At 45.6% G+C, this 27,451-nt stretch overlaps 1 protein-coding gene across 2 annotated transcripts in view; it reads right to left on the bottom strand.

The window, feature by feature from the left end:
• Window positions 1–27,451, bottom strand: part of TSNAXIP1 (translin associated factor X interacting protein 1) — a 1,023,806-nt gene that overhangs the window by 747,055 nt on the left and 249,300 nt on the right. Inside the window, exon 3 of one of the 2 annotated variants that reach the window (XM_069655269.1) lies at window positions 13,466–13,513. The exons of the other annotated variant lie outside the window; for it this stretch is intronic. The gene's annotated coding sequence lies outside the window, so the exon portion shown is untranslated. The remainder of the gene's footprint in view (window positions 1–13,465; window positions 13,514–27,451) is intronic. 2 annotated transcript variants of the gene reach the window in all.

The following is a 27,451-nucleotide window of genomic DNA, read 5'->3' as shown; positions in this document are numbered from 1 at the left end:
CAGTAAGTCCAACTGAAAAGTCAGTCTATGTCCAAAACCTGTATTTGCCCTCACAGCTAAAACAAAACAATGTGTTGGAATGTCAACCATAAACTAAAACAGTGTTCCGAAGGTGAAGTTCTGAGCTATTTTCCGCTATGGCTTACTCTTCAGCTTCTCTTCCCCCAAATGGCAATAAGTTCAAATGTCAATGAGTTCACTACAATGTTCAGTTTACCTTCTTTTGGACTAAAGTTCCACAATTTTGTGAAGGTCAAGATGTCCTTCCCCAAGTAAAATGTAGTTTCAGGCCCACATGTCTCTGGGTTCCCTTCCCCAAGATCAATATAACAAGATGACACAAAAAGAACCATCTTGGAGCTTTGTTTTCGTATTTCAACAGTTCTTTACAACTTAGGGTTTCCTTTCCCAAGTCTGTTATACACAAATGATTGATTTCTTTCTTCCACAACAGCAAACCTCCTTGTTAGCATATACAGGTTCTCTGGTCTTGGTGCAGTTTTAGACCACAAGGTCCACCCATTACAGGTCATACAACCAGGAACTTCCAGGTCTCCTTGAGTTTCAATATTCAGTCAAACAACTAGTTTCCCAAATGCAGTTCCTTGACTTTCTCTCATTCAGTGATCAATAAATGCATCTTTGCTTAGTTCATTAAATCTTGTATTCCGGAATTGCAGCTTTGCTTGTTTCATTCAATTCGATATTCAATAAACACAACAGTGCTTCTTTCATTCAGTTCGGTATTCAATAGAAGCAACTTTGCTTCTTTCATTCAGTTCGGTATTCAATTAAGGAAACTTTGCTTAATTTCATTCACTTTGGTGTTCAATGGATGTAACTTAGTTGCTTTCATTCATTCCTGTATTCAATAAAGACAATTTAGCTTCAGTACGTAAACCGATGGTACATGTACAGTCCTTCGGAGCACCCCAGTATCTTTAGGTGCCCCAGATACTTACCCAGACTCTGCAGCTCCTCGTAATAGCTTTTCCCCTGCGGCTCTCGTACGCAGCGTTGCCCTCGTTCTTCGGCAGCGCCTGCTGCCCGCCTTTCCTTCTGTGGGATCTCCGTCCGGCACAGTCACTCCAGCATGACTCCCAGGATCTTGGTTAGCGTATCAGCGTCTCAGCCTCTTTCGCTCCCGTACGGCTGCTTCTTCTGTGTCTTTCTCGGCTTCCCTCTACTGCTGCAGCATTCCACCTCTTATACGCCCGTGGTCCGGTGATAGGCTGCAGGTGTTCTTTATTAAAGGCTGCGTAGCTCTAATTACAAAGACATGCCTGACCTCCCATCATCTTCTTCGTCCCAGTATTTAAATGGTGAGAGTACCTGTTTATTACTCTCAGTTGCCTCTTCCTCGTCTCAGTACTAGCGGGTGGAAAATATGTACTGTTCATAACCATCAGGTGTTTCTTCCTCTTCTCAATACTGTTATGTATCCCAAGAGGGGAATAAAGAGTAAATGTCTTATAATTACCCAAAAAGGTCAGGGGAGTGTTAGGCTGGTTATTACAAGGATAAGGGGAATACTGTGCTTTGTCCCATGATATCTCATCTACAGTCTTTTCCTCCCTTTGTCTAACGTTTCTGGGATAAGAATACCTCCTGCCCTTCTCAGGGACCACAGAACATGGTGAACAAAATCCCATAACTACTTCTGGGATAGAGGTTTCCTTTTGCAAAGAGGATGTGGAATACTGTGCCTTACCTAAGGGTATCCCATCTCCAATCCCCAAGGACCCTCTATCCAGGTGATCCTCCTTCGCTTGTCCACCCCCAGTGGCAGGATCAAAAAGCGATGGCCTTTCCCTGGCCACCTACATAGTGGATACAGGGGGAATAGATATGACTACACCCCTAGGTTTCTCACATACGCTTTCCCAATAAGAACAGCTTCCCGCACAAGGGATTAATGTTGTTGGATTTTGAGGGGGTGGTTCATGCTGTAATTTCTCTTGGACCTTAGTCGAATCCCATACATCATTACTTCTTTCAAAAGAATTTCCTTTCCAAGTCTTAAATGGTAAAAGGGAGGTCTGCAAGGGAGTGGCTTCATGTAATAATGATGGCAAATTAGGGAAGTCAATGTCAATAATGGTTTTGTCTGGTAATCCGGGAATAATGGCTGAAGGAAAATAAGAAAGTTATCCCTTTTACTCGAATGGGAACAACTGCTTTAGGGTACATTTCCTGATCCCCATGCATGCACATTATTTTCACCCTGGTAGCCCCTTTTAATTTTTCAGGTGGTATTAGGTCAGCCCTGACTGCATGTTTACTAGCTGAATCCAACAGGGCCTGTACTGGGATTCCATTACCTACAGCTGGTTGATAGGTGAATTGAGAAGGGGTTCCACAAAATAAATTACTTTGAATTTATATTTTCATTGCCTTTGGGATAATCCCATTCTTCCCTCACCATACACCCAACCTCCATGGGTTCCTCTGATCTATTCGCAGGACAGTTTCGAGCTAAATCCTCCAGTTCTTTACATGAAAAACAAGTCAGTATTAAAGTGTGTTGGCGTGGGTGGACTGTAGGGGGGGCATGTTATCACAAGTATGACACAGCCACAAAAGGTTCAATTTCTAAAACCTTTATTGGAGTTTCTGGGGTTGGAATAACTCCTACTTTGCCCTATAACTAGGATGGGAGTAGTATCGATCATCAAACGATAAACAAAACAGTCTGAGTGGAGTCTGTCACATCACAATGGCCTAAGCTAACAAAAACCTATTGCCTGCCCTATCTCTTGTACAAAAGAGTGTATAAAGGAGAAATGTATGCAAAGGAAATATTAGTGTTCAAAATAATAAATGTGGCTGAATCAGCTTTCCTCCCCACGTTAGACCACACAGGGTAAGGCGGTCCTTGTAGGCAGGATGACACACTGTGGCTCAGGGTTTCAACACAATAAACAGTTACAGAACGTGGATTGAGGCCCGCCTGGCCTTCCATGTCAAAGTCTCTCTTTCCACTACCAAATAATGTTTCATCAAAAAAAATTCACATAGGCCTCCCTCTGTCGGGCTCAGAGCCCTTCAAAACACAGTTCACGTGGGTCCCCCTCTGTCGGGCTCAGACCTCACGCCAGTCCCCCTCTGTCGGGATCAGACCTTTCACAACAAAGTTCACCGATACTTGCAAAGGGGCTCCTTTTCCCAAGTTTATTGCACTTCGGGTCTTCCTCAATCAGGGCTCAGACCGTTTTCGGATGTCGAAGACTTTCAAATGTGCATGGCTTTCTTTACAGACCTCAGCAGGACTACTTCAACTCAAAGTACATTGTTCTTTTTACTCTCCCCTTCTCTCGGGTTAATTCTGCTTATTCAGTTTTTGCTGTTCATTCACTTTTATCGCTACACACAATGTACCTTTCACTGAGGCTTTCGAGTGGGCTACTTCCTTGGCCGGACCACTCAGTTACTCAGTATTGCTGATGTTACAGCTGTACTTACTGCAAAGGTTCCTTCACAGATCTGCCTTTCTTCGCGTCTCATCCACACGCATGCAACCTTCACTTACAATATAATGTTATCACTACAAACTTTCTTTAACACACACCGGTCTCTTAGGTTGCTAGTTTGAAAAACCAGAAGTTGTCTCACCCGCTGGTCTCTGGGGTCTCTCTCTCAGGTGGGCAGGGCATGGCCATCGCCTTTGGATCCAGACCCTAGGGGTGGACCAGTACCACAGGATCACGTAGATGAGGGGTCCCCAGGGAGTGAGAGCGGGACAACTTGTGGCGAGACGCGGTATTCCTCCCCCCTAAATTCCCTTTGGTCCATCCTACCAGGTAGGATATTTGGGGACTATAACTCCCCCACCCACCCCCCACCATTCCTTCATAAACACTGCTACACAGACAGCCCGCTCTGGGAGAAAACAGACTAGTACCCGAACAATGTACTGGTCATGTCAGGCAGAGTCAGGCAATCAACGTTAACGACTCGTACCTGATCTCCATTGTACTTCCCCACATGGATAAAAGGCGGAGCACGAGAGCACACTTTGAGCGATGCAGAGCACACAAAGGAGAAGTGTCTTCCAGTACACAGCTGAATCGATGGAGAAAGACAACAGGTCAAGAAGAGAGAGAAAGGAGGGATATACCCTTGAGCTTTTTGATGAGTGATCGTTATACTCTTAAGGATTTGAAAGCATCATGTGTAAAGCCAGGAAGTGAAGCAAGAGAATCCTATTCTGTGTGTACGAGAAACCCTAAGCCCTCCTGCATGACTGGCCTAGTCAGGGAGGAACAGCAGCTGCCGTGGTAACGTCCTGGGCTCCCGGATCAAAGCCGAAAGCAGAACCTTCAACACAGCTGGTGAGTCGGGAGAAACTGTACGAGGCAGGTCTGTGTTTAAATGAAGGTTACAAGCAGCGAAAATGTATCCTCAGAGATCAAACGTTGAAGCGTTTGATGAAAGATGCGAGTAAAATACGGAAAGATAAGTGTGTTGAACATTTTATGAGAGAAACAAAAGATACAAGTTTGCAGAGTGGTCCGTCACTGCGTGGGTGTCCAATCGAAGGTCTCTGGCGAAAAGTGTCTTAAAAAGAAATAAAGCAGCAAAACTTTGATATTTGAATAGCGACTTTGCAGATGAAAATCCAATATGAGAAAATCAAAGTGGTCATGTGAGGGTCTGAGAAAAATCCTTTGCACAATCGAAAGTCTTCGATAGAAGTAAACTACTCATTAAAGTGAAACCTACCAAGGCCTCAGCCCGGCTGAGGGAGGCTTATTGGGGTTGCAAGTCAAAAGTGGGTCTGAGCCCGGATAAAGCAGACCTATTGTGTCTTTGAGGTGTCAAAAAGGAGTCCGAGCCCGATTAAGGGAGACCTGATGAGACATTGTGTAAGAAGAGGTATAAGTGTTGTTTTGATAATCCGTGAAAGTCTGCGAGCGACAGACTTGTGGAGAACGAGAGACTTTATCGCAGAAGGTCCTATTTGATTTTTGAACTGCATCCTGGTGCTCACAGAAGCTAGAGTGTGTTCCAAGCTCAAGTGTGATGACTTGTCCTGTGTTGAAATGTGGGGAAGGGGAGCTTATCACTCATCTGTCCTGACATATTGTTTCTTGAACACTCTTTTGCATACATGATTTTCCCCCTCCATTTGTATTTAGAAGTAAGGATTGGCAAAACGTTTATTAGTATAGGCCCTTTTTATTTTGACAAGACTCCACTAGGACGGTGTTATTTTTACTTTGATGGTTGTAGCTTACTCCCATCCTTAGATTTAGGGTTAGATATGCGTTCATCCAAACCACTGAAATTCAATAAACACCCTTGAACTGTGATCACTTGTGTCTGTCTTCACTGATTGATACCATGCCTTCCTTACACTTGCCAACTCACCGGCTGTGTGCATTTCTTTCTTGATTTTACGATTCCCATTCACAAGTCAAGGTTAGTTCCATAGGCTTGGCCTCGCCTCCCCAACTCTGCCGTTCACCCGGGAGGGTCACTGGCGTCCTCAGAACACAATGCAGCCTTCTGATGTGGGCTCTGGCATTCTCCACGTGTCTTTTGTGGCCTGTCGGAGGAAACAATCTCCAGTAGGAAACTCTTGGGGTTTTCGACCCGCTGCTCTCCTCCCTTGTTCCGTCGCTCTGCTCCAGTAGGTGTGCCTTCATCACGGAATCTCTGATCTGCTCGTAATCGTGTTCCAACTTGCTCAAAGTGTGTCTTTAGGTTCTGCCTTTCATCTATGTGAGGAGCGCTACTTGGCGTCAGGTGTATGCACTTGGAGTCAAGTGCCTGACTTTGCCTGACGCAATTAGCAGGATATGTCCAGTACTATGTATGAGAGTTCATCTTGCTACTCTCAGTCACCCTCTTCCTCAGCCTGGTGTTTGTGTAAAAAGGGGCGGGAGTTGGTACCTCAGAGAATCCTAACAAATAGGATGGGTTAGATAAAAAAAAAGGGGGGAATACCGAGTCTTCCCATCGGCTGCCTCACCCCCACTCCCTGAAGACCCCTCACCCAGGTGATCCTCCCACACTGGTCCACCCCCAGGGTCTTGATCCAAAGGCAATGGCCGTGCCCTGGCCACCTGAGAGAGAGGTCCCCGGGAACTAGCGCGTGAGACACCCTCTGGTTTCTCACAGTTAGCAGTCATCCAATGGCCGAATTCAGAGAGGCAAGAAGCGAGGTCAGGGGAGGAGGTGGAGGGTCCTTTGGGGGCCTCAAGATGATTTGGGTGTTGTCTGCGTAGTTGTAGCAAGACAGGCCATGAGAGTGGATGATAGTGGGGAGGGGGCACGCTCAGGTAGAGGTTAAATGAGCAGCAGGGAGAGAGAGGCGCCCTGTGGTACTCTGGTGGTGACATGGCATGGGGTCAAGGAGAAGGGAGGCATGGATATTATTTGGAGAGGAAGGAGAAGATCCATTTCAAAGATGCATCCCCGATATAGAAGGAGTGGAGTCTGTCCGTGAGGGTATGATGGTCAATGGTGTTGAAGGCCGACGAGAGGTCAAGAAGGATTAGTACGGCACAGCCTTCTGAGTCTGAGGTTCTTTTGAGATCATCTCAGATGAAGACTAGACACGATTCAGTGTCTCGTAGGGGTCTGAAGCCCAATTGGGCAGGGTCGAGAAGGTGGCAGCTTTCTGTGAAAAGGCACAGCTGGGTGTGGGCTGTTTGGTCAATTAGTTTGACTATGAATCAGTTGTTTGAGATAGGTCTGTAATTGGCCGGAAGAAGGGGATCAAGATCGTTTTTTTGGGGGGGGGGATCTTTGTTATCATTGTGAAAACAACATTTTGCATGCAAATATGTTGCATTTTTTTTCTTTTTGCACAATTATATTTTGCGGAAAGATGCCCCACACTCTGACCACCCACACTCCCCTTACCTAATTAATTACCTTCAGGGACCCACCTCCCCCCCGACATTTAACAGCAGCGAAATACGGAGAAAAAATTTCATTCGCCATTTTTCCATTCCGTTTTCTTGTAGGCACAGTAAATGTGTGACACTGTTTTTTGAGCAGGGGTTTGATTTGGGATGTCTTGAAATCTTCTGGGAAAGTGCCTGAGCTGACGGATGTATTAATGGATGATCTTGCAATGCTGCCAGCACAGGTTGACGAGAGGTTTTCTTTTAGAAGAAAAGGAGGGCAGGGATCTTGAGGGGCAGCTGCTAGCTAGTAGCTTCAGAAATTCAGGGTGGGAGATGGGAGAGAAGGAAGAGAAGAAAGGGCAGGGAGCTGGTGAGTCTGAGAGCCCAGATGTGGATGCAATGGAGTGGTGCGTGAGCGCAGCTATTTTAACGATAATGTTAAGTTTTAGTTCCAGAGCTATGTTGTGGAAGTGTTCAGAGAGAGAGTCAGAGAGTGCTTCCGTGTGGGTTGAGGAAGGGGGCGGTGCAAAGATGGGCCCTGAATTCTAAGATGATCTTGTGTAGATCCCTTTAGGTGTTTGGTGATTTTGTTCCAGTAAAGGATTTTTTGGCCTTGCGAGTTTCTGCCCTGTAGGCTTTGATCTGCTGAGCGTAAAATGGTATGTTCTGTGGCAAAGGGTCTGCCTGCCATTTGCAATCAAGAATGTGATTTTTGGTTCTGTGAGCTTTGAGAGCTGGAGTGAACAATCTGAGGAGGGGCCTTGTCTGTTGGAGAAGGGGCTGAGAGCTTCAGAGAATAATTGGTCAAATTGGCTTATGGGGAGCTGACCCAACTGGAGTGGGAGGGAGGATGGGAAGCAAGTAGGGAAATGGTCACGTCTGAGGTTACTTTAACCTTGTTGCATAGAGGGGAGCAGGCGGAGGGTCCTGGGGTAGGTGGGGCGGATGGAGTGTCTGCGATCGAGAGGGTGAAGAAGATGGCTGCATTGTCTGGCCAGATTAGTGGCAGAGGGGTGAGCGTGGAGATCAGTTCAGAAGAGCCGAAAATTGCATCAAGGATGTAGTCTGCCAAGTGTGTGGGGCAAGATGCTAGTTGTGTCAGGCGAAGGGACTCCAGGATGGGTTGTGTCACGGTGTTATGAGGGACGTCTAACCATATATTGACGTTCCCTAGCATGGTGAGGGAGGGGTGAGTAAGCAGGATGGCAGCTAGTGCGTGGGTCTATATATGAGGGGGTCTATAAATGAGTAAGAAGCTGTGAGTACTGGGGTGAATCCAATTAAATCATCAAGAAATCCCTGTAATGGTTCCTCCTCTCAAGTGGCCAGGGGAAGGCGCTACCTGATCCTGACCCTGGGGGCAGTATTATGAGGGAGGATTACATGGGAGGAGACTTGTATCAGGAGAAAGTGTGGTTCATGACTCTGCCAATCTCCCTGAAACATTGATGGCATATTGTAAAGTAGAGCCAAACAAAGCACCTACCATTCACATAACATCTCCTTGATAACATTCCATTCAATACTCCATCAAAACTAAATAACCATGGTAAACCTCAAACCATTATGGACTGCAAGACCTATAATGCTTATGGTACTGGGACGAGGAAGAGGATCAGAGAGTCAATGATGATCAATCGAGCTGCTAAGCAGACTGTGCAGTCTAGTTTTAATATAAAGCACCTGAGTTGGACATTTAAATGTGGGAATCATACACAGGTGGAAGAGGCAGTAGAAGAACCAGAGGTTGTCAGCAGAGAAACCGATGGAGTCACAGAGGCCACTGAGAGCCGGGAAGCATTTGCAGCAGAAGCAGAAGTAGAACTGACAACGCCAGCAGAAGCCGATGCAGGTAAAGAAGGCGTGTGGTTTTGCAGAGTACGAGCAACAGGAAGCAGAGTCGGGGAAGGCAGAAGCAAAGAAAGAAAGAAAGCCACACGTACGAGAGAGTTGCTCCCGACCATAGGAGAGTCGCACAGGTGTGCTGGAGGATGAAGAGACCTGAAGAAGCCTGTGGAGCTCTAAAGAACAATCATCCGTGTGGAGCCGGTCACAGGAGAGCTATCCTGTTTGCACCGGTTCTACAGCACAACACCAAAGAGTGACACTGAGACGCCAAAGAAAGCCAGTGAGTTGGCCTGAAGAGAAAGTTAACCCTGGGGTGTGCTGAGCAGAGCAATTGTCACTAAAGGACAATTTTGAGTACTGAACAAATAGAAAGGAAGGGCAAAAAGGGTGCAACTCTCCTTTCATGAAATATCACTTTGAAGATATTTGTAACCCGCATTGCCAACAGCCAAGAGAATGTAAAGACGAGCGAATAGGGCAACAAAGCGCAATTCTGCTTTCATGAAATATCACTCTGGGGAAACCTGTGACCCAAATTGCTAGGAGTCAAAAAAATATAAAATCAGGGAAACATTGTAAAAACCTCCTCAAAAAGGATATTAATGTGGAGAAACCTGGACAAGGATTGCTGCTAGTAGAAGTTATTCTTGGCAGGCAAGTAAATAAGAAAATAAATGTTTTACTTTAAAGAAACTTGGTTGTGATATAAAGTGTTTTGTGAAATAAACTATTAACTTTATTATCCTGACAAACTGTTATATAACAAGAGAATTTTGCTATGCTGTTCTCACAAGAGTATTATACAGAAAGAATAATTGTGATGTTCTTATGACCACTCAAGATCTTGGGATGAAAACCTTGTGGAAGAAACTGTTGCTTTGGTTTTGAACAAGTGTTTTGTGAAAGACATTTACTTTCCCATTTTGAAAGACATGTTGGTTGGAAAAGACATGTTCCTTCAATTTAACAGAATTTCATTGAAACAGAACTCTTTCAAAAGTCTTCCTGAATTGATTCATAGGAAGGGAATCAGACCCTGGTCACAAGGATTGTTTTGTGTGAGAATTAGAAGTTTTTATTTTTGCACATTTTTGTTGAACTGAAAAGAGATACATTTACCTTATGCACTTTGATTGTATATGTGAGGGTCTGATATATTTGGACACAAGGTCCTCTTTCTTTAGTTTTAGTTTGCTAGGCAGGAACATTCTTCTTATTTGCTAGGGAAAGATAGGTGTTTATCTTACCCCTCTTTACTTTGAATAAATATGGCAACATTGAGAAAACGACAACTTTGTGTCCGTCTCTCATTACTGACCCCTCCCAGTACGTGTAGGGGTCATGAGAAATATTTACTAGGAGGGATTAGCAGTCTGAGTTTCAGATGTGTTCCTCGCAGTGTGATATGAAGAGGCAGGATTTGTAAAAGGATAGCAACTCTGCCAGCCCTGCTGGTCCTATTATGCGTGATATGAGTGTAGCCTGGAGGGAGGTCGTTGTCGGCGGTGGGCTGAAAATCCTGGGAAAACCAGGTTTCTGTGATGAAGAGGATGTCAGGTCTTTCAGAGGATAATCATTTGTAGATGTTGTGGCTTTTTTTTGCAACAGATCTGGCGTTGATAAGGATGCACGCAAGTCCATTGCTAGGTTGGGGATTAGCTGCGGGGAGAGGACGGTTAAGTGGGAGGTGCTGGGGGGGGTGGAGGTGGCTGCTCCAAAGTGGGGAGCGAAGAAGTGGTGTGGGCAAGAGGGTAGTGGAAGGCTGGGACTGAGATCTACTCGGGGGGGGGGTGTAGGGGTGAGTACCCTGGAGGTGACGGGGTGAGGTGAAGGAGCATTTGAGAGGGCTGGGAGTAGTAGTGGCAGGTGATCATTGGGAGGTGAGAGATTTCTAGGGGTGGGCCTATGTCTTTGCTCCGTGGGTTGTAGGTAAGGTGTATTGATGGTGCATGTGTGAAGATAACTAGTGAGGTTAGAGTCCTATGGGTATTGGCAGGGGTGGTGGTTTAGAGGTGGTGGGGGAGGGAGGGGTATGCAGGGTGGAGGGCCTGTTCTGAGGGATGGAAAGGGATGAGGGTACTGGGATGGGGAAGGGTGTGGGTGGGTGGGTGGCCTGGGCAGTGACTGGGGACGCCATACTGGGTTCCTGTTGCATGGGGAAAGGTCAGGTCAATGTCTTCCAAGGTTGAGATAGGGTCAGGGGGCCAACATCTAGAGGAGCTGGGGGTGGTGGTGTCTGGTGTAGGCGCAAGGTGTGTTGTATGGTAGGTTGAAGAGGGATTTCACTGGGTTGGGTGACCTGAGGAGGCCATAAGGGTGTAAGTGAGGGGGAATGTCATGGGTCTGGAAGTGAGACAGGTTGAGGTGTGCCGTAAAGAGTGCACCTGGGTAGTACAGTGTCTGTTTTTTAGGAGATTCTGAGCTGTGTGTGTGAGAGTCAGGAGGCAGCAGAGCGAGGGTTTGATGCCTAGGATAGCCCAGGCAGAGTTTGGGGATGCAAAGGGTGAGTCATAGCGGGGTGGGTGAGAGGAAGGGATGTCGGAGGAAGATGGGAGTTCTGGAGGAGGAGGGATATGGAAGGGGGCAGGGTGAAATGCAGGAGGTGTCAGAGTCTGCTGGGGTGCATGAGTCGATGGTGCAGGTGGATTGGTCTGGGGATGCTGGGGTGACAGCGTGGGAGGTACACTGGGGGGCCAGGTTGAGGAGGGAGAGGTGGTAGGTAGGGGTGGGGTTTGGATGAGTGTGGAGAGGTTTCTGGTGCACCAGAGTGCTCTTCTAACTTTGGAGCTACTCGGCATTGTGGAGGGCCTGCAGCCTCCGCCTTAAAGGAGGGAGGTGTACGAGAGTGGCAAGAAAGCAGAGACCAGCGCACTTCAATGCGATGTCCGCAATGGCTACATGAGAGTGAAGGTGGTTCTCTTCTAGGGAGTAATGTGTAGGTGGGCACAGGGTAGAGTGGGCGAGGCAGTTATGTGAGGTGAGAGAAACAGCGTCTGGCTCCTTAGGAGGTATAAGCAACGCTGGGAAGCTATCCCTGTGGGGAAAGATGCAGAGTAGTGGCACAACACAGTAGATAGATGTCAAATTCTCCCAAACACGGGAGAGGTATTCACTCCAAGCAAGAAAGTGAAGATACAAAAAGGAGTCAAAATGCCCGAACTTGTCACTTTTATTCTCTATAGTGCATCCATTCCTTCCCCAGCCCCATGCTCCTTAGAGTCACAGCTCAGGCCATACCAGGTGTTCTGGAAACTCACACCTCATTGAAGGTTTACCTCGGTTGTAGGGGGACCATAATGCCTTGTATGGTCCTTGAAGCGTGTCTAGAAAGCTATACTAAGAACGCGTGGGTACTAAATATTTCTGCTCCCAAGTCTGGGAATGTTGCACCGTATTCAGTTTTAGTTGCAGTGAGAGCAATTTGAGAAGACAGCACGTTACTATTAGCCTACAATCAGCTGAAATACATTATACGTTTTTTTAAAGAAAGTAGAACACACTTAAAAAGAAAACAAACACCCACGTTAAGAACATATAAAAGCAGTTTTACCAGTGAGTGCGTTGCACCTTTCTGAGTATTGTGTCTTAACCAGAAGAAGGACGGGTTTGTCAGAGTTCACCAGCCTTTTCCACACTTGTGAAAAACCTATTTCGCCTGGGTAATCCTTGCCATAAGCTTAGCAGTAAAACCCCACGGCCTAATCTAAACGCATTACTTGTAGTCATTTGTGACATTAAAAGGCACTGGAAACACAATAAATGAAACGCATATAGCACTGTAGGGTCGGACTGGGGCATAAAATTGTCTCGGGCGCCAGTGAGTGAAAAAGTGGCTCACCGTTGCAAATGGTAATTCATTGCTTTTGTGACAGACTGTTTGAGTAGTACCCAAGCGGAAGTTTTTGATTATGCAAATTGTGCATTTTAAAGACTATTTATTCAGTAACACTGGTCAAAACTACTAACCACATGATGAAGTATCAAACTGGCCCACATTGGCCAAAAAAGTGGCCCACTTTGACCAAAATACTGGACCACACTATTATTTCTTGTTTTTGGTTCGGGCATTGCCCTATAGGCCAGTCCGAGTCTGCCTACCAGGGCTCTTCTCTCTAATGTGGCTTTGGAATTAATCCACGGTCGCAACCACAGACAGTAAGGGCTCAGCTGTATCAAGTACCTCCACAAATTGCCGTGCCCTGATACAGCCCAACATCTTCCACACAAAAATATGTTGGTCCAAATGACATATTATATAGGATGAATGCTTCCAATCCCAGCTGCTTATAGCAAGTTGACAATCAGAGCAACGACTGCCATGGCTTTATTAGCACTTGTAGCAGTGAAGGGCCGACCAGGACACTGAACTGCATAAGCACACTATATCCATGCCAAGGTAGCCATGGCAACCTGTGACGGCGTAGAACCTGAGCGTGAAAACCACAATCTCAAATAGTCATGCTTTCATACATTACTTAAAAGGCACAACCCAAGGCAAATGTTCCCGCATACCTGGCCTTTCATGCCATCATTATTATTGTTGATTTTGAGATTTAAAGAGGCAAACAACCTGGTCATATGCGTAGGGATCAAAACATTACGGACATTTTGAAGGCAAAGACGTTTTGGTTTGCTCATAAAATTAAAATGTTTAATACAAGGGAGGGAATTGCACAGGGCACGGCTAACAATCTCTCTTGGAATTATCATGGCCACAGAGAATGGAGATTTCAAATACAGTAAAGGATGATCAAACATACCTCACAATGTTGAAGGCAAGCAGTTTCTGGAGAATGGAAGGAAATTTACTGAAAAAAAAACAAAAAACATGCTTTGCTGAATTGTGCGGTTTTCTTTCCCTCGGACCTCCGCGTTAGTACCTACAAGAGTATTTCAATTCCAATAAAAACCTCTGCAGGCCTACCTCAGTATGTATTAACAGAACGTTATCACCTGTGATCAATAATATTGTAAAACCCCTCACACAATCCTGTTACCAGAACATGACATATACCTTGGTTAAGACCTACAGTAAATGACTGATATGCACATGTACACGCACATGTAATTGGTTGGAGGCAGGTTTTTCCGCCCCCTTCATCTCTAAGAATTGTGTGCAGCAACTGAATAAGAGCCAAGGGAGAAGCCTCAATGCGACACCCCTTAAGGCGTTCAAAGATTACAGAGAGAAAGGTTTTCTATGTAAAGTGTCATGTAACCTATTGCGACACCATAACAGACTTTATGCTGCTGTGGTAGCGACACTTGGACAAGGTCACATTGGGTAGCGATAATTTAAAACACAGGGAGCAAGCTCTGGTATAACGTCACACCAAGGACGCCTGCCTACCTGTGATTTGATGTTCTACTGGGAGTCAGTAAATTAGGTAGTCTTCAGTGCTCCTCCGTGTTTCAAGTTCTGCTTATATTAATGAGATCAGAATCAAAGGCTTTGTATTGTATATGACCTAAGCATACGCTGTTAGGAGAAGATGACTCCTTTCCCCTCTATCTTCATTGCAGGAATGCTCACTGGATTGTAGGGTGCACCGTTGCTATAGATGTGTAAGGTAGGCCCAACATCTGAGTCCTATACACAATAATCTAATGAGCCAATGAATGTGCACGATTAGCACGAAAAGCAAAAATGTATTGCATGCAACCTCGGCCGGGAACAATCCACGAATCATTCAACATTGCATCATTAAATGACGGTTTATATGGTCAGGAGCGGGGTTACATTTTACACTTTGTTTCAAAGTACATGTAAATTCATATTCACTGAGTGGACAGTGCTTATTATTGTATAAGAGTCTATAAAATACCTAGCCCTGTTGACCTGTCCTATCCCTCCTGACCATGCTAATGACTTCCTCTTGACAATGATCTAATGATGGGGTTATTCTGTTTCTCCAGTTTTAATTGGGTAATAGGCATGCCAGTATTTACAACATACAACTCAGTTGTCCATTGGCTGTTCTGCCACGGGTGATCTTGGGTGGGTTACTTCCACCTTAAATAACAAATCATTGTGTGAGGTGTCAACAGTGTGGCAACAAAAAGGAATACCTCATCTGTTTCTCATGAGACCCAAAAGGGTGCCACCATCTGGTCATTCTCAGCCTTGGGTGACTGTTCAACTGACAGTTAATATTGCGACTTCTCGCTGGAAACATGTTGCACCTTTTAGCACATCTTCTTCCTTTCTCATGATGGAACTACATGTCTTCATAGGTCATGCTTCTTAGTCCTTTGCTTCGGGAACATGCGCAAATCTAACCTGTAACTTTATGTGTAGGTGTGCGTGAGTGGCCTTAACTTTTATGAACCTATTTAGTTTAATAGGTATTGAGGCTTTTAATATATTCCCTGTTATATGTCCTACATTGATCAAACCCCTTCTTTCTTAAATGGTCATGAATATCCATTTCTTTATATTCTTACTTGAAATGCCCATGTTGTTTGGTACTCGTGATTCCACTCCTAGGTGGATGTTTTCCGATTGGGCAGTGTGTGTCTTCTGGCTGCCCCACTACGTTTTGTGCACACGCTGCACATTGTCTCATGCCCGCCGAGCTGTGGCCTTCTGTTTGTTAGTTTCTAAAGAAATGGGTACGGACATTGACCGCCGTTATATGTTTCATTCGGTTGAGGCTTGGGAACCTGCTGCACCCTTTGCTCTAGCCAATCCCTGTGCAGCTTTTACATCTTCCCTCGTGGGGTCTGCTCAGTGGTGTAACATATGATGGTGTCCTTGCTTCTTGTCCAAAGTTTGGGAATGAGATGTGCCTCTCTGTCCTGGCCAATCAGAGCTCGGTGTTGTACCCTGTCTTCTCTACTCAATTTGTTATGCAATTGATAATTATTCGATGTGTTTGATTATGATTGGTCATTTATAACATGCTTAATACCCATAGGTTTCTAAGCGCGGACCCAGGAATCCAACCTGTGTTGCTCAGTGTTGTCTTGCTTCCAAGGCGAGTGCGTTGCCCTTGAGCTATCCTCCTGAGCTTAATACTATGTTAATACTATGCTTTATACTTACTACCCGCAGTGTTGATAATAGTAGATCTTTTTACTGTCTGGGGTATGTATGGTATCTTGCTTTGCTTACACATGTGTTTGACCTAATGCTCTACAGCACAGTATTCGCCCTCAACATTATTTCACATGGACTACAGTCTTGATATGTGTTTCTACTGTACGTGTCCATCTGCATTTCTTCATTGAACGTTCTCAGAAATATATTTATGCCTTTGTCAGCTTCACATGAGGGCTATATGTTGTGTGAGATAGCTGGATAATTGGCCTTCTGTGTAGTTTATGTATTGTGTTAGAGATACTTTCCTAGCTTGTACTGCCTCTCACGTCTGGCAAATTGGACTTGCATCCTAACAGAGGGAAAACACATTCACACAAGGAAGCTTTTGAAACGGTCTTCAGTCCTCCTGCTTGTGATGCTGCTCTGTTTACAAGGCAAACTCCTGGTATTTAAAACATACTTTCCGAGCTTCAGGTCAGCTGTGGTCTCTTATTTGGAGGGTGAGGGAATGGAACGACTCACAGTCAGGGAAACAAATTTATAAAATGGTGTGCATGTTGATTACCACTTTGCTGCAGCAGAACTAGCCCTAATGAGACCAAAATACTCATAGCAGAGTAAAATAGGCAATCAGGGACACTATGAAGAAGCCCAGACATCAGCAAAGAAAGCTGTGCATTTGGTCAGAATCTGCGAGTAAAAGATGCACTAGCTGGAGCTAGAAGCCAGGAGCAGAAGATGCTAGCAAAGAGAACTGTCTACCACCTATGTCTGTGGAGGAACAAGTTACTTATCTGTAACTGTTGTTCTCCAGCATGGTCTGGCATGGATTCACATACTCATGTATATTCCCCGTCGTCAGGCCGGGAATCCTCGGTATAGAAAAAAATCAGTATCAGTATCAGTTTCGTTTCTGATCTGTCTTTCTTAGTAGTAACCAATCACTGGTCTCTGGGTCATACTGCCCCCAGCCAATGACTTCCCTGTGAATCCATGCCAGACCCATGCTGGAGAACAACAGTTACAGGTAAGTAACTTGTTCCTTCTCCAGCATGGGGTCTGGCATGGATTCACATGCTCATGAATAAGAGAATACATACAGTACACACATGCACAACCACGGGAGGTGGCAACAGGCTCAACATTAAGCAATACAACAACTCAACATTAAGCATCTCTTACCTCCTCACCAGGCTCACCTTAAGCGAACAGGTTGCGCAGCATTGCTTGGTCGACCCTGGACTCCTCCCTGGAGTCCCGATCGACGCAGTAGAATCTTGTGAAGGTGTGCGTCGACCTCCACGTCGCAGCCCTGCAGATGTCCAGCAGGGGCACACCAGACAGGAACGCCGTGGTAGTAGCGATCGCTCTGGTCGAATGGGCTCCCGGACGGCCGGGCAGCGGTCGGTTTGCCAACCGGTGATAGTGCATGATGCAGCCAGAGAGCCATCTGGAAATGGAAGTCTTCGAGAGAGCCTTCCCTTGATTCACAGTCCCAAAGTTCACAAACAGCTGTGATGTCTTCCGAAAACTCTTTGTGCGGTCCACGTAGAACTTCAGCGCTTTAGCTACGTCCAGCGAGTGCAGAGTCCTTTCAGCCGGCGACGAAGGAGACGGGAAGAAAACTGGCAACACCAAGGGTTCGTTGAGGTGTAAGTCCGACGGCACCTTGGGCATGAAGGAGGGGTGCGTCCTCAGCACCACCCTCGTGTTGTGAAACGTCAAGTATGGCGGCTTGCAAGATAGGGCCTGGATCTCTCCCACTCGTCGTGCAGAGGTGATGGCCACGAGAAACGCTGTCTTCCACGACAGAAACTTCAACGGTGCCGAATGCATAGGCTCAAATGGGGGCCCCCATGAGCCTGGTCAGCACCACGTTGAGCTCCCACGCCGGGGTAGGGGCCTTCACTGGCAGGAATGATAGGAATAATCCTTTCATAAATTCCTTCACCAGTCGATGAGACCACAAGGACGCCTGTCCCGTAGTTCTGGTGTATCGTGAGATGGCGGCCAGATGTATCTTGATGGAAGCGTGAGCTAGTCCAGCCTTGGCCAATGACAGTAGGTACAGCAATACTTGAGGGGCCGTAATCCGCAGAGGGTTAATCTTCTGTGTACGGCACCAGACAGAGAACCTCTTCCATTTATGTCCGTAGCACTTGAGAGTTGAGGACACCCTGGACACCCGAAGGGCATGTCCAAAACCTTGGTTTGTACGTCCTGGCGGAAATCCGTCGCCTTGAGCCATCCTCATCGTCTCAGGCAAACGCTGTTGCCCAACTGACGGAAACCGGTGTCGGCGATGTCCGTTGCCACCGTCATGGTGTGGTCCGAAGCAATCTCACCTTCCTGTAGGATTTCAAGGGCCTCAGCCCTTTTGGCGTCCGGAAGGAAGTCCAACAGCGGGGCGATTTTGAACCACAACTCCCTGTCGTAGCGGGCTACGATAGCCAGGGCGTTGGCCGCCTTGATAGTCGTCGCTGCGGATGAGATGACCCGTCGTCCCATCGTGTCCAGCTTCCTGCCCTTGCCGTCCGGCGGGGAAGTTGATGTCGAGGCCGATGCCCCCCGAGCTTTCTTCTTTGCCGCCGCCGAAACGACCGAATCCGGGGTAGGTTGCGCCCAAAGGCACAAGGGGGCAGTGTCGGGAACCCGGTACTTCTTCTCGTACCGGTCCCTCTTTGCCGGCGCCGTGGCAGGGTTCTTGAGGAGGGCGAGCCCCTCATCCCAGATGTCATCAAGAAATGGTACGCCGAGGACCGTCTTCCTTTTAGCCTTGCGCCGTTGGTAAAGGAACCCTTCCTTCTTCTTCTCTTCTGGGCAGAGCTGGAAAGAGCTTGGATGCCCTGGAAATCATGGCATGAAAGGATCCAATCTCGTCGGGGGGGGACGCCCGGGCAGGGGGCGACGGGGGACACATCCCGTCGTCGCCTCCGTCGTCATCTGTACCTGTCGTAGCCGTGTCCGTGCCTGTATCATCCCTGTGGGTAGTAGACCGGGGGGAAGGCAGAGCAGGCCGCAGAGGTGGGAGAGGTGGCGTAGGATGCGTCCTCCTCCTCTTATGCGGTGGACTTTCCGAAGGTCCTGGCTCCGCTTCCCCCATCGGGTCTGGCTCAGGTACCTCCGACGGGGGCAGGGGCAACCTTGTGTTTATCTCCGAGCATAAGGACTGAATCGCTGACAAAATGGGTGCGTCCTGCGTCGCCAGAAACAACCGGCGCAAGGGCTCTTGAGGAACCTCGTCGGCGACAACGTCGCTCTCGTCGTCGCCCTCGTCGGGATCCCTCCCGATGGGCTCGGCCTCTTCCACGACTTCGATGAGCTCTTTTTCAGATCTGCACGCAACTAAAGCATGCACATTTATGGGCAATCACTCACACAACAGGCATGGCCTAAAAATATCCAGACATATATGAAAACACCAGGAAAAATATACAATAAACTTAACAGCCTAAATGTACCACAACAGGCATACACAGGGTTCAAAACATGTACTAAAGCACACATCTGCACACACTCCCATATCCACACACAGTGTCGAAAAATACAACACACGATATAATAAAAAGAGAACCTCAAGCCCCATTAACTCTTGAAGCCTCACCATGCACATCTTGACCCCTTGATCTGATCTTCTAGTTGACTCGCTTGTTTTCTGTATTGAATCTGGAGCTTCTTCCTATTCCATTTCCAGATTGCTAGCATGTTTGTCTTCCTGGCTTCACTAGCCTTACTTTGGCATTATTGCAGATTTTCTGCAATCTGTCCCCTTGCTTCTTTGTACACGTGCCATAGGACATTGGCCAAGGCATCACTGCAGAACCATACCAGACACTGTATGTATCCTCATGCTGTCAACCCGAGCATTGCATCGCCATGCAGTTGGTTTCAGCTGGCCAATATCTACCCATCATCAAGTGTGGGAACGAACCATAATCCCTCTTCCGTCCTGTCCCACCGCCCGTTGTATATCTCTAAAAGGGGTCCCAGTTACTTCTAGCTACTATCAAGTGACTTTTATTTTGCATATTTTGTACATTTAATACTGGCATTAAGCTAGGTTTTATCCCCAACCAACCAATTGGTGAGAACCTGTCAATGGGGATGGCCACATATTTGGTCTGGGGAGGAGAAAACTATTTTTTCTGTCAGGAGAGAGGAACTAAGAAAATCAGTGGGAGGGATTATTGGTGTCCTCTGTAACATGTCCCTGCCATAATAAAAAAAACTAAGGCATAGGAGAATGACTCCCTTCTTGGGTGGGCTGCTTCTCAGCAAGTTCACTCAATGGTTGGTTCTGCCTCTCCATTATATCCTTCTCTTGTTTGATCTTATTTGTTTCCATCCCCCATTTCCCTGGGCAATTATCTTCTCTTGTTAGTTAAACTTGAGGCTTTATCTTTACTCAATGTGCAATCCTTTTCTTGACTCGGACAAACAGAACTGTTCCAATTATAGCTCTCACTCTTCTTAGGTATTTCCAACACTTGCTTTTTACTGGAACGAGTGTGAGTGTTCCAGTAATGAGTCTTACTCTTCTCCAACACTTGCTTCTCGCTGTGATGAGTGTGAGTTTCAGTAGTGATTCTCACTCTTCTCCAACCCTTGCTTCTTACTGGCATGAGTGTGAGTCTTCCAGTAATGATTCTCACTCGTATATACTTCCTTACGTATATGGTCCTTACTGAGACAAGTATTTATGGTCCATTTGTTATTTTCGGTCCCCCACCCCGGACTCCCACTCTCCCCGTTACCATTCTGACTCTGGGATCGCATCACCGGGCTTGCAGTCCACACAGGGCCTTCTTTGGTGATGGTCAAGTTGGCTTTTTCAAATCTTTGTTTCTTTGTTGCACATCCTCTGTGGTGCCTTCAGGTAAGTGGTATCACCATTGTTTAGGGGCTCCAAAGTCCACCAGGCTTCGGTCACGCAACCACGTTTCACTCGGTCACTCCTTGGATACTGTATTAGTCCTTCAGCTTCTAGAACTTCACGTTTTCCTGAGGGTAGGATGCCCGGATTCGCACGCCAGCTTCCTCTCAGCATCTGAGGCTGTGTATCTCTGTCTCCTTCAGCTCCACTCTCACGGCTGATTTAGATCTCCCAGACTTCTCTCGTCCCCAGGTCTCCTCCTCAGATTTGTGACACTACCGTAGAACTTCCCCAGTGGAGCATCGAAGTCCTTCTTCTCTGTTCTGCTCGAACTCTGTACTGCCCCAATGGTTTTCTTCATCTCAGTAGCACATAAGTATATCTGTTCAGGTTTACTCAAGGGTTCTACATGACAATAACAATGATCAGCTTGTTCTTCATGTTTTCTTCGGGTAGGTGTTATTACTGATAGGCTATATGTTTGTTGGTAAGGGAATTCCTCATCAGAACGGAAGTCCTTGACCCCAAGGGGGAGTCTTTCCCGGTGAGGTCCTGCTTGTCTCTACTCCTAGGGAGGGTATTACATAGTGGGCTCACCTCCTACGCCTCACAGGAAAAGGCACCCCCCTGGGGAGAAGTGACTGAATCCCACAATTCATCGCAGTACTGAAATCTTCACTTACACCATTCCCGTTCAGGTTTTCTCTTGGCGGTCTATGGAGAGTTATGTTTTGGGGATTATCTCAGTGGCGTTACAAGTCGTGACAGAAAGGACCATGCACAATGTTGTTTATGATATGGTACTTGGTAAACTGAACAAAGGGGAGTATTCCGCAAATTCAATATACATCATGAATTCAAACACAATCTTAAAATGTGTCTGAGTGTACCAAACATAAACAGGATTTGAAATGTAGGGGGGCTGGGAGCTATTCAGATCCTGCTTGCAGCCTAGAACAGCCTGGTTAGCTTGACAACAACAGCTACATGTGGCTCCCGAGGCCCACTGATGCCAAATAAACACACCTATGGGAATATAACTCTGTGCGTTTGGGGACAATCTATCAATAAACCTTAGGGCACATCTATATGACATTTAAAGCATAAGAGGTCATACATAATGTACACATTATATGTTTTCTAATATGGAAGTTAGCGTTGTAGAACCCCATGTACTAGCTCCTCGTTCCCCAGTGGTAGCTCCTGGTCACTGGTTAATGCTGGACACCCAGGAGCTGCTTTTAGCTCCTGCTTCCCCAATCTTACTTTCGATCCCTGATAAAGCATCACTTTTATACTTCAGTGGTCAAGCAGGTACAGGTAAACAGCTACTTAAGTTATATTAACCTTTAGGAGTAAAATATTTACTGATCCAGCAGCCTGTGTACTAGCTGCTCCAAAAGGGATGGCTGTTAATAACCTAGGCAGCATTAGACTCACACAGTATTCAGGTTACACATAGAACATGAAAAACATTTAATAAAATGAGAATCCATAACGCAGTATACAGGCAGATGACATGGTCTCGAAAATATAAGAAGACATGAAAGTGCTAATAATAGATGAGGTTGCATGGTCTCAAACACCATGCTTAATTTCATGATCTTACGAAATGAAGAGAACTTAAAAAGTCACGATGTAGACATTTCTGGAAGCAAATATGCTGTAACTGAAGACCTACGCCCAAGTAACATCAGTAAAGAACATCCAGTATTTCAAACAATCAGCACAAAAGACAGCACCGAAACCATGGGTAGCACTGTCAAAGTAAAACGAACTGTGGAGTTACTTTTAATATGTTTAGCATAAAACATGCATTAATACAAAGTCACACAATACTGCAACAAACTAAAACACATGCGAATAGGACAAATATATGAATAAGGCACTCCCTTGTTCAATATCGGAGAATTAAAAGGTAAAATAAAGAAATGCTAAATCATGCATATACACCAAATCAACACAATTGATACATAAACTAGATGAACACAATTATAATAACAGTCAACTGCTGAGAATGTGCATTTCAAGTACTTGCCACTGTCTGTGGAGACTCAGAAGGACATGATTTGTGAATGTGTATTAAATAAAGAAAAAATGCCTATCTCTATGGGTGGTCTCTGTCTATATTTCTAACTAAGGTGCTCTTCAGTCAGTCAGTCAGTCATGAATGTCAAAAAGAAATAGTCCACAGTCCAAAACTATCTTATTTGATCCTACCACTAGGAAAACTAACATATATGCAGAGAATGACTCCATTCTCCATGCAGATATTGTTAATACCAATCTGTAGACTTGTTTACTAATATGAAATTCTCAGATAGTCTCTTGTGACTTCTTTTATTAGTCTCTGTAACACTTCTGTTACGTTCTGTATCATTCCTTTCTCCTTGGTATTCCGTTTTGGGCTTCTTTTCCAAGATATACATTCTTTGTTACTACTTCCAGTGTATTCTAGAAGGAAACAATTCTTCAGGTGGCCTTTCTATCTGGGTGCAGTAGAACTCAACTTGCTTTGTCCCACTGACCTATTTATTCGTCTCTCTGGTATATCCCCTTATTCACAAGGTCCATTCCTTCTGACATCCTCTTCTTCTGATCTGAAATGTGTTATGGGCTTCCCCGGTCTTTCCTTGTTTTAACACTTTAGCATTTAGATTCTCAGTGTCTCTATTTCTGTCTTCCAGATAATTTAATTTCAGAGACTTCAGGGTTTATTTTTCCTCTTTCTCTCTCTTCCAAAAATAAAGGTTCAAGTATAGATCTTTCTCATACTTTCTACTGGGACGAGTGATCTCCACAATATAATGATTTCGCTTTGGTCTCCTGGTATCCTATTTGTCCCAGTAAACTTCCCTTAAGAGGGGGAATGCCTTTCGTAGCCTTGTTCCTTGTCGACCTCTTCTCGAGTCGCAGAATGTGTTTTCATTACCTTCTTTGGCATTACTGCGGTTTCGTGTCTGTTCTGCTGTTCCATTTTCTTGTCTCAGGCTCCTGCCCTGTGTTGTTCTCATGTCGGGGCTGCGGCAGTGCTTTGGCATCTCAGTCTCTCATTCGGGGCTCCCGCCCTCAAGCTCCCTCGTGTTGTGGCTTCGTCATGACTTTGTAGTGTCAGCTTCTCGTACCAGGCTCCTGCCCTGTTGTTCTCTGGTTCCGTTAATGTGCTGTGCCTTTGGAACTCCGGTTTCATGTCTCAGGCGAGTTTCAAACGTGCAGTTCTCCTCTCTGGTACGTACCCCGCCTCCTCCCAATCTTATGCACCGCGGGGCCCTCTGCAGGCTGCACATGCGTTCCTCTCTCTCCGTCTCTCTCCAGGGTACTACATAAAGCACTCGTCTCAGTGTGTTGCATATTTAGATTTAAAGGGACATGTTTATTTTCAATTAAGATAATGGAACCTCTGAGGAGTGTCTTCGTCCCGGTCTTGATATACAGAGGCCTTTGGTATTGCAGAGCTTGTCATGTAAGCCATGGTGTGTTCCACTGTAGGGAGGGACTGTATGTAAAAGAGAGACCGTATGTTTACAGCTATTAAAAGGACTATATTATAAGAAAACAGTTCCCCACCAATCCAGCATGTGAAGAAAACATACATTAAGTGAAAGGCTTCAGTTTAGATCAGGCCATCAAGCCATTGTTCATACAAGACCACAAATATTTACTTTTGGAATGAGCAATGTAGCATTGTCTAAAGTTTATGCGCGTGCAGAATTGTATATACATGAAATCTCCAAAATAACTATATACATGCCCTGTAAAAAGAAATGAATACAACAGATTACAGTCATTATATGCGCCAAAAAAAATAAATCATAGCCCGAGAACACAATTAGGGCAACAAAATAAAACCTGCAACCAACAAGTACCACTGTCAATCCCAACAAAATAAATTGCAAAACCCCCCAAAAATACAACGCTGTACTCCAACAAGATAACACACAAGCAGTTGTCAAAAATACTGAAATACTACGCGAATGTAACTCTACAGTTACTCCTACAAGTTAGGCCATAGTGATGAAATGGCTTCTGTTCCGCACTTCTGCAAAAGAGTGATCCCAATCATAAAAATGAAACTGGCACAGTCAAGGGATATACCTTATTTGCCTTTCGTGTTAACATGGGACAATAGCAGGCTATATATACTCTTAAGACTGATATGAAGCGAACCCAAACAGCAAAGTACAACATTCCAAAAAGAAATGTACAATCCAGATTCTATTAAATAAATGCATACTTTAATTAAACAGGTCACATTCAAGAATAACTGAATAGAAAAACACCACCAAAACCCATCCAAGTGCAAAGAACATAGAATATGTAAAGAAAGAAAGATGTAGCACTCTGGGTAATGAAACGGGAGAAAGGCAATCAAAAGCCACAATGTTTTGGTCAAAAGGATATGCTCTTGTGCGGGGAAGGGGATTAACAGTGACCTAACCAGTCTCTAGGTGGGTCCAAAGTTGTGGACTGGGCGGCCAGAGGGAGTTAGGAGTCAACAATACCTTCTTGCTGTTCTTGGTGATTCAACAGCATCGAACCAGGCTTCTTAACGCTGTGTGAGATGTTCGAAGATCAAGACAGTGCCAAAAACAGCACCAGTGGGTCCTGGTGGTCCAAATGTGTAGAAAGGGCTCAAAAGGCGGGTCAAAGCAGTTTGCCAAAAACAGGGATGCTGGGTGATCTGGCTCTTAGGTTGTTGTGAGTCCCAATTTAGGGGCTGAGGGACAAGATAAGTCCTTTTTTTCCCAAACACAGTGGAGGCTGGAAAACACATCCAGGGAGTCCTTCACCTCCTGTAAGGTCCTGAGTACCAGTGGAGCTGGCAAAGAGGAAGATCTCGCTCCAGCAGCAAGTCACCCACAATGTTCCCTTGAGTTAGTTAGTTATAACTGGACTCTGCCTTGAAGCACCTGACTTCATTGCACAACTGGTGGACTTTGGAAAGGACTGCTTTCTCAGCAGGGTCCAGCAAATTCATCTTGAAGGCTTGCAAGCCAGAGAAGAATCAGAGAAGGAACAGGAGACCCCCTCTTTTATATGTAAAAGGACACAGGTAATTGGAAAAAAGCAAGCCTGATTTAAGGGAAGCAATCCCTGTCCTTGAGAGATTGGTCTTTGTCTTCTGCCATCATACCCAAAGTGCTTTGTGCAAAAGGAAGTGGAGGCAGTACAGAGAGAAGCAAGATGGTGGAAACCTTCCCCATTTGTGCTGAGCTCTCTCTGTCTACACTAACCCTGCCCCGTTCCCTTACCCACAGCATCAAATACCCTTTGGTATGAAACACCCTAGTGTGAGGCTAGTCCGTTTTTGTAGGGTGTGCCCTTTGTTTCCAATTTCCCAAGACAGCTCCTGCTGAATCGCTGTCTTGCTGGAGAGCGGTGTTACCTGACCTCACCCAGGATCAAAGAGAGGCATTCCCCAGAGCTACAGTGCTGCTGGTGCAGCAGAAACAGCCAGCCAAAAGGGAATACACACAGCCTGCCCACAGCTGGCCTGGGCTCACACTGATGAGACATGCAGGATACCAATCAGATGTGGTTTTAATAATTATGAGAAATACTAGTCACTATACCCTAAATTCAGATCTGGCTTATATTTAAAGTTTAAAGTTTACATCTGCAACAAGGATTCTAACTCCAATTATGTGGTTATGGGGACAGAGGTGTAGATTGAAATGCAGCTTCTGCACCACATTGACTTGGCTGTCACAGCAGCTGTGAAACAGGGCACCTGTGACCTCTGAACCTGCTATGTGCCACTTGCTGAGCCAGAGCTGCAGATCAAAAGAATGAAGTAGCGGTACAGGTGTTTTCTGTGCTTTCGGCATAGAGTTTATGAACAGGTGCTTGAATTTGCAGGTCACCCCTTCTGAGATGTAATTACCTGCAACATTTGATTAATTTAAAAGAATGTAGAAGGCCAAGGCTTCTACACCCTAGCCAGATGGCAATTCCTCGCAGCTATTGGTAGAAAAAATTCAAATTGCCACAAGAAACAAGTTCACATCACAAAAAATACACACACGCACAGTTCAGTACTCAATGCTTTTGACAATCTAGATCAACAAATCTTCACTAACCATTGACAAGATCTTTATGATCTACTGTGGTTCATAATCAGCACATCAGATCTTCCTACAAAAACATTAACCAATAGGTGTAAATTGCATGTAATAAAGAATGTCCTGCTTGCCATTTAGCCTAACATATACACATAATGTCAATGTAATCCCTTGTTCACTTTCCATATATAAAACAAAACACACCTGCATGTAAAGAAACAACAATTGTGGACATTGTGGGCTCCAATTAATGTAATGTAAAGTTGTGTTTTATAGCACCTTTTTGCCAATAATGTTGCACTCGCTGCGCATGGGTCTGTAAAAAAGGCGGCTAGGGCTCGTTAGTCGGATTGTGGGAAAGCAGTTACGGAAACCTGTGGTGTTGATGGATGCAGGTCAGAAGTATCTATTATTTGTATGCCGATATGAAAATCTCTATGTTGTTCTTGGTTGGTATGAACCGAGGCAGGTTAGTCGTATCGGAAGCCCTCAGGTTGGAGGAGGGCAGTATTGATAGAATTGTTGTTGACAGAAAATGGATAGGGTCTTAGTCTGTACACTAGACCTGGTCAGTCATCTGAAAGGGTGTGGGAAGTGTAAGGTTGTAAAGTTTTAGTAGTGAGGAGTTAGAAGAGGATGAAAGGGGTGGGTGGAGATGAGGAGGGGGTTAGGGTGTTGTTGCTTCCTGGCTCTTGGTTGTAGATTTCAATGACAGGCTGGTGCAGACCAGTGACTCGGAGCAGAGGATCCCGACATCTAATTGATTTCC

The sequence above is a fragment of the Ambystoma mexicanum genome, chromosome 1p (assembly GCF_040938575.1).
Source record: "Ambystoma mexicanum isolate Mex_15411 chromosome 1p, UKY_AmexF1_1, whole genome shotgun sequence".
NCBI classification, from domain to species: domain Eukaryota; kingdom Metazoa; phylum Chordata; class Amphibia; order Caudata; family Ambystomatidae; genus Ambystoma; species Ambystoma mexicanum.
Note: the sequence above shows the minus strand (reverse complement) of the source record. Positions and strands in the feature narration are given on the sequence as shown.